The sequence below is a fragment of the Microtus ochrogaster genome (assembly GCF_000317375.1).
Source record: "Microtus ochrogaster isolate Prairie Vole_2 chromosome 14 unlocalized genomic scaffold, MicOch1.0 chr14_random_2, whole genome shotgun sequence".
In the NCBI taxonomy this organism is placed as follows: domain Eukaryota; kingdom Metazoa; phylum Chordata; class Mammalia; order Rodentia; family Cricetidae; genus Microtus; species Microtus ochrogaster.
Genome location: NW_004949097.1, coordinates 9168670 through 9176920, shown reverse-complemented (window position 1 = coordinate 9176920; position 8251 = coordinate 9168670).

Sequence of the window (8251 nt, the reverse complement as noted above, 5' to 3'; positions counted from 1 at the left end):
GGAGACGACCATCAGTCAGGCTAGGGAGACAGAAGAGGTTGAAAGTGAAGAAAGCACTGAAAGTACCAAGTCCTATAAGCTCCATATATCCTCATGGCACGAAAATGACCATTGTAATTAAGATAACTAAGACAAATATCTCATGGAATTTTCCTCTTCTAGATCTGTAAAGTAACTTTGGCAGGCTGTAGTTCAATTTTGATAAGAATTTGCTGATAGTCAATAACCCGAGGGTGTAATCAAGAATGTGCACCTTCAGTCTGTGATCAGTCAGCCTTGAGTGTGATACAGACAAAGCATGAAGTTGAAGGAGCTTTGATCTCAAAATGCCTACACTCGAGTGGGTTTCCACAGGTAAGATGTTTCACACATCAGCACACTCCACACAGAAAGAGGAGAAGAGGAGGAATGGGGAGGCAGGACCCTGGCAGAGGCTCTGTGTGTGGGTGAGAGAGAGGATAGAGACAGACAGACAGAGACAGAAAGAGAGACAAAGAGGCTCCAGTGCAAATGAGAGCAAGGTGACCTGTGTATGCAAGCAGGGTCAATGAGTAGCACGCCGCTTAGTTTTCTGCCAACTTGGCACAAGCTAGAGTCATCTGGGAAAGGAATCTCACTAAGGAAATGCCTCCAGCAGATTGGCCTACAGGCAAGCCTGTGGGGCATCGTCTTGACTGCTGATTGAGGAGAGCCCAGCCCACTGTGGGTGGTACCACCCCTGGGCAGGTGGTCCTGGAGTATACATGAAAGGAGACTGAGTAAGCCTGGGGACCATGCCAGTAAAAACAGCATTCCTCCATGGACTCTGCTTCCATTTCTGCCTTCAAATTCAGACTTGAGTTCCTCCTCGGTGTCCTCTTGATTGTATCCAGCCTGTAAGCTGAAATAAACCCTTTCTTTTTCAAGTTGTTTTTGGTTAATGTTTTACCAGAGCAACAGAAAATGTCACCAGAATGGCTATACACAGTTTTGTTGTTTACTATGGAATACAGCTCTGCTGTGTATATATACCACACTTTATCCATTCATCCGCAGGCATGGTGGCTGACTCTATAACCTGCAATAACTAGTATGGCAATAAGCAGGCATATGCAGTTAACTCTATGGTGTGTTGCCTCAGAGTCCTTCAGCTTATACCCAGGAGTGGTATAGCTTAGGTTTTTAGTTTTTATTTGTTTAGTGAGTGGGCTCATGTACACTCAGACTGTATACCTCTGCTTGGCCTTGGATTCACAGCGCTCGTCCTGCCTCCTCCTCCCAAACACTGGGATAACATGCTCAGGCCATAATGGCTGTCTAGGAAAATTTTATCAAAGCATTCTGTATTGATGACATGAATGCCCAAAAAAAAACAACTTTCAGGATTATATCTCGGTAATGAAAAATACGATAGCATAAAATGTCAATGGCATTTGCACCACAGAAGGCAAAACACAACTGGAATATCAGTCATGCTTCTGTGATTTCAGATACAACCATGCTCCTCCTTGACGGGCGTCTAGTTTTCCGGGGATGATGATTTCCCCACTGTAACCCCAGACACTGCGTCTCCTGCTTCTGGAGGGCGGAGCAGAGTTGAGAATGCACATGTAAACTCTAGTAAATTCCGCTCAACCCTACTGCTGCCCTTTGCCTGTTTCCTGGATCACTGTAGAAGCAATGAGACCTGCAGTCAACCAGATGGGTTATAGGTTCCCATAGTCCTGGGAAGACTACGCTTGCTGACAGCCTTTGAATCCACCGGACTGTTCCCTTGTCAGAAGTCCTGGATCCACTCTCCTGACCCCTTGCCTTTTCACTCATATTTAACAGACAGCTTGGTGGGCATCTCTTTACCCACAATGCCACCTATCTTCCCAGGGTGGCCTTTTCTCTTCTTTACCTGCCCTACTGCCCATGCTCCTTTGTAGTTAATGGGGAATTCCTGAGTCTCAGAGATACTCACCCTAAGTGTCATTGGGTAGCACCTCCTCACATCTGAGCCTCTTTTGAGGCCGTGGCTGTTTTCAAGCAGGGTCTGTTTCGCACCCACTCCTAAAGCCTTCTTCCATCCCTGGCCTCCATTTTCATGTCTCCTGCAGACTCTCCAGTGTCACTTCTCTTTTCTTTCCCTCTCTGCTCTCAGCCGTTCTGGCTTAGTATTATAAGCTTAAATATCCATCTCTTGCCCTTGCCAGTTAGGAGCCCCTGTCCTATCATGGTGTCTGCTCACCAGGCCCAGTCCAGCATAGTAGATGGCAACAACCACGGGCTGTGACCTGAGTTCCCAGACAAGCTCCAGTTTTTAACCTAGAAGACTCACTTCTGATCTAGAGATCCACATGGATCCTGTTTTCATATTTGCTGAATACTCCATGTCTGCATCCCACCGGACCAGCCATTTCTTCCCGGTGTTGCTCTAAGTGTGCAGACAGCTTGTGGGAATGCAGGATGAAAGCTTTCAGTGGTGAAGGAACACATCCCTGTCTGCTCACCGCTTCAGTTCACTGGGCCTGTACCCGGGAATGCATACGCTGACTGGGTAGAGGGTCACACATGTAATCCTTTACCTTTCTTCCCCTTTCCAAGCCACAGCAGTCAGGGTACACTGTGTATGCTTGCTCTTCAGTGTTTGTTAGTGTATTCTTTAAAAATAAGTACATATATAGCCATAAGAGCACATGTATTAATGGGAAACTGATGTGGGAGTCTTCTGTTTTGTGTTGATTTCATTGGTTAAATAAAGAGACTGCCTTGGCCCTTTAAGAGGACAGAAAATTAGGTAGGCGGAGTAAACAGAACAGAATGCTGGGAGAAAGAAGCTGAGTCAAGGAGTCGCCATGATTCTCCCACTCCAGACAGACACAGGTTAAGATCTTCCCTGGTAAGCCACACCTTGTGGGCTACACAGAATATTAGAAATGGGTTAGATCAATATGTAAGAGCTAGCCAATAAGAGGCTGGAACTAATGGGCCAAGCAGTGTTTAAAAGAATACAGTTTTTGTGTAATTATTTTGGATAAAGCTAGCCGGGTGGCGGGATGCAGCCCGCCACCAGGAACATACCCCGCCACTTCATATCACTACAGGAAACAAAGCAGTATTTCAATACGTGTTTACTTTGTGCACTTCATTGAGAAGTTATATATTTCTCACTTCTTAGTGGCAAAACCATCCAAAATCCTTTTCTTCTAACGTTTTATTTTTTTATTGATATTTATTGAGCTCTGCATTTTTCTCTGCTCTCCTCCCTGCCTCTCCCCTTCCTCATCCAACCCTCCCCCAAGGTCCCCATGCTCCCAATTTACTCAGGAGATCTTGTCTTTTTATACTTTCTACTTCCCATGTAGATTTTATCTATGTAAGTCTCTCTTAGTGTCCGCATTGTTGTCTAGGTTCTCTGGGATTGTGCTTTGTAGGCTGTTTGGTTTTTTTTTTTTTTTTTTTTTTTGCTTTATGTTTAAAAACCACCTATGAGTGAGTACATGTGATAATTGTCTTTTTGTGTCTGGGTTACCTCACTAAAAATAATGTTTTCTAGCTCCATTCATTTTCTGGCTAAATTCAAGCTGTCATTATTTTTTTCTGCTGTGTAGTACTCCATTGTGTAAATGTACCAAATTTTTCTTATCCATTTTTCAATTGAGGGGCTTTTAGGTTGTTTCCGGGTTCTGGCTATGACAAACAAAGCTGCTATGAACATATTTGAGCAAGTGTCCTTGTGGCACAATTGAGCATCCTTTGGATATATACCCAAAAGTGGTATCATTGGGTATTGAGGAAGATTGTTTCCTAGTTTTCTGAGAAATCGCCACACTGACATCCAAAGGGGTTGTACCAGCTTGCATTCCCACCAGCAATGCAAAAGTGTTCCTTTTTCCCCCACAACCTCTCCAGCATAAGTTGTCATCAGTGTTTTTGAGCTTGGCCACTCTTATAGGAGTAAGATGAAATCCCAGAGTTGTTTTGATTTGCATTTCTCTGATGACTAAGGATGTTGAACATTTCCTTAAGTGTCTTTCAGCCATTTTAGATTCCTCTATTGAGAGTTCTCTGTTTAGGTCTGTACTCCATTTTTTTTTTATTGGATTATGTGATCTTTGGTGTCCAATTTCTTGAGTTCTTTGTATATTTTGGAGATCAGACCTCTGTCTGAAGTGGGGTTAGTGAAGATCTTTTCCCATTCTGAAATGTCTTTTTGTCTTGTTGACAGTGCCCTAACTTTTTGAGATATACAGTACACAATTACTGTCAACAGAATCTAAGACCATCTGAGTGGAGTAAAATCTTTCTTCAAACAAAAAGGCAAGAAAGATCAACTATGTTACAAGAATATGAGCTGGGCATGGTTCTGTGTGCCTATAATCCCAGCATATGGAGGATGAAGCAGGATTGCCAAGTTTGAGGCCAGACTAAATTTTGTATTGAGTTCAAGACCAACCTTACCTACAGAGTGTGTTCAAGGCCAGCCTGGGCTAGAGTGAGTTCCTCTATCAAAACACTCAAAAAGTTCCATGGCATTCATATGATATGAATTCTTAAATTTCTTTTGTGTGACATATTCATGTATATGTGTACAGGTGTGAGAGTGTGTGTGTATAGGCCAGAGGTCAATATGGGGTTTCTTCCTCAATTATTTTCCTTGTTTTTGACATGAGATTCTCTTGCTGAATTTGTGACTTGGCAATTAGGCTAGACTAGCTGTGCAGTGAACCTCAGGCTAGACTGGCTGTGCAGTGAGCCCTGGGCTAGATGAGCTGTGCAGTGAGCCCTGGGCTAGACGAGCTGTGCAGTGAGTCCCGGGCTAGACTAGCTGTGCAGTGAACCCCAGGCTAGACTAGCTGTGCAGTGAGCCCTGGGCTAGACGAGCTATGCAGTGAGTCCCGGGCTAGACTAGCTGTGCAGTGAGCCCTGGGCTAGACTGGCTGTGCAGTGATTCTTGGGCTAGCCTAACTATTCAGGGAGCCCCAGGCTAGATTACCTAACCAGTGGCCTCCAGGCTAGACTAGGCTGTCCAGTGAGCCCCAGGGACCAGGCTCCCTCCCAGCTCCGTCACCTCAGTGTGGGCATTTCAAGCACACACCACTACGTCTGGATTCTTATGGGTGTTAGGTATCAGAATTCAGGGCTGCCATGCTTGTGTGGCAAACATTTTCCTGACTGAGGCCTCTGTCCAGCCTCCTTAAGCTTGTCTGTCTCTGGCATTTTCCTCTTATGCTATAGTAGAAACATCTTCACACATTTAGGAAATACCAATGAAAATCAACTAACTGAAAATCAGTGTCAAAGGGGAATAAAGCTGCGATTAGATCATTTCTACACCCTTGACTTTGACTTTAGTCTCTGGGAAAGGCTTAACTCACCCAGCTCTCTGTGCACAGGACCAGACCCAGAAGGGGCTTTCTCAGCAACCAGAGCAGGCCATGGAAGCAGCTCCATGGCTTCTCTGGATGAAAAGCTACAGAATACAGGAGGCAATGAGCCATCAGTCTGGTGAGCCCCACAAGCAGCCAATTAGGAGAGTAATTAGAGCCAAGTGCTGTGCTCCACTTAGATAAAGACAATCTGAATTATTCCTCTTCCAAAGTACGAGGGTTGTCATCTCGAAACACAGCAAAAGAGATTCGGGCAAGTAGATGCCAGCAGGTTTTTAGGTTCCCCTCCCAGTTTCTTTGTAATAATTTCATTGAGTAATTTTAAGTTTTCAGTGTCAGTAACATAGAGCCAGGAGAGCTTACTAATCTTTAGTGATTATCTGATTGTTATGACCATTATCTCTGGGGGAAAGAAGAGATTCTCAGTTGTAAATAGTAATAGGATCAAATCCCGCTTCAACCATGAATACAATAAATATGTATATGCACACACACATCCTTTTCAAATGTGCTGTTTATTTCAGTGGTTTATATTAATTTACATAAGATTTATTGTCATAGAGAAAAGTCGATAGTGGTCTTTAGACATCCTCCACTATTTAGATTGCCCGTGTCACTGACAGCTGAGGGGACATTCAGCCAGGCTGTGGGACAATAGCTTCTAATGACTAGATAGGCTTCTGGGAGAGGGCATATATTTCTGAGTAATTGGCCCAGGTGGGATTATAATTAAAATAAATGAGGGTGGTCAACTAGACCTTGTTAGGTAGCACTGGCTGGACTGAAAAGTGGCATTTTATTCACCCCGACAGAAATGTTTCAATCAGTAGGCAATTATGCAAATGGCTCTATTACTATTAACACCGCGTGTTTTTTTCTTTCTTTGTTCCTAGTGAAGGTCAGCTGTATCCTGTTGGGCGTGTTCAGCTCCTGTGCTGTGAGCCTTCATTAGCCCCTAAGTTGGAATGCTGTTTCCCCTGACACTCCTAAGACCCTTGGGGACCCCAGGAGTCTTTCACTGAATGCAAATAAAATCGAGGCCAGAGGGTGACAAGGCTAGGGTGACAGGCCTTGTCACAGCACTCCTTCCAAGGTGCCAATCAAGTGGAGGGCTAATTATGGCGGGAAGGCACCTGGGAGGTGAGCTACTTGGGCCTCCGCTGATGTCTGTTCCACCAGGGAAGACGAGACTCGGTGGACTCCAGGAAGCTATTGGTCTCTATCCTGTTTCACTTTGCAAAGCTTTGCCTGAGCATAGGTTTTGGCTATAACAAATGTGAGATGCGCAATTCGAAGAAAGGGAACTTGAGTGTTTGCATTGTTTCCTGTAAGGCAAGCAGCTGAGGTTGAAAGCCGGCCCTTTCATTACCTTCCTGGGGGACAGACTCCATAGAGACAGGAAGCATGAGGACAGGGCAGGTATCAGGGCAGGACGGAAGGCAATGTGGTGCCATGTTCTCAGTCACATCCTGCCCTGACTTTTATGTCTTGCTCTCTACTGACAGAACACCAGGCTTCCGGCTGAGCAGACATGAAAGGTCTTCATGTGAGGAAGAGCTCGTGACTTGTTTGTTTTGGGGACAGGGTGTCATGAAGCCCAGGCCACACTCACTACAGAGCTAAGGATGTCTCTGAACTCCATCCTCTGCCTCTGTCTCGCAAATGCTAGGTCACAGGTGTGTACCACCCACTGCACAAGCCTGGTACTCTGTAGGCAGGAGGATTATGGAATCCTTTGGAGTGGACACCAGGGATTGTATGTCTTGGAAATACTAATGCAGACAGTCTGCACTGGGGACCTCCGAGTCTGGAGGAGGAAGGGTAGGAATAGGTGTCCGGGGCTGACTGTCGAGGAAGCGTGCCTAGTAAGGAAAGCATCAGAAGGTCTCTGAGCCTGGGTCCTACCCTGTTGAGCTTCAGGCGCCAACCCCTGCAACTAGAGTTCTTGCACTCCAGTGTTCACAGATTACCTTGTAGACTTCCTAACGTGCAAACTCCTAGACCTAGGCCCCGGGTTCTACACCTGACACTCCAGCACAGGGACAGCAAATACATATGCACAATTATTGTGATAAAAGATTGTTTAAGAGCTTTGGCAGGTGATTGAGGGACTCTGAGGAAGTCTGGGCTCCCATCTGCTGCCCTGGAACGTTCTAGAGCTGCCACCTAGTGTCCAGTCTTTGGTAGTTATTGCTGTCTATTGCTCAATTTCCACGTCTATAAACTAGAGGAAGAAAAGTACTTCCTTATAGAACTGTGTGGATTAAAAGAAACTAAGATACACAGAGATCATGTTTATGGTCTGCATAATCATGCTACAGTGCTAGATAGCTGTATTGCCATTGAACATATGCGAAAAGTTGGTGACCTTCGGTGCACAAAGTCACCTGAGGCAGAGGCACAAGTCCTTCAGACTGAGGGGTGACTCCCAGCAAGCACCAGGTTGGAACAAGAGGGTGACAGCTAAACCTATAAGCTTCCTCTCCTGACCTTTGCCATTTAAAAACACATACTGAATACAGAGCCACCAGATGCTGAGAAGGGGAAAGCCCCTATAATTTTTTTGTTGTTGTTTTTGTTTTGTCTCTTTAAATGTAGCCATTTCTTGCCTTTTTGTTTTTAGTTTTTTGAGACAGGGTTTCCCTGTACCTTTGGAGCCTGTCCTAGAATTAGCTCTTTAGACCAGGTTGTCCTCAAATTTAGAGATCCGCCTGTTTCTACCTCCCTAGTGCTAACGTGAGCCACCACTGCCCAGCTTCATTTTTTGCCTTTTGCTAAGACATTTTGTTGTGGAAAATGGGGTTTTAGGGACTGTGACTAATCTGTTTTTAGTAGAAAGGTTTGTGTCAATCTTTCTGAGAGGTGGGTTATATCTTTTTTTTTTTTTTTTTTTTTTT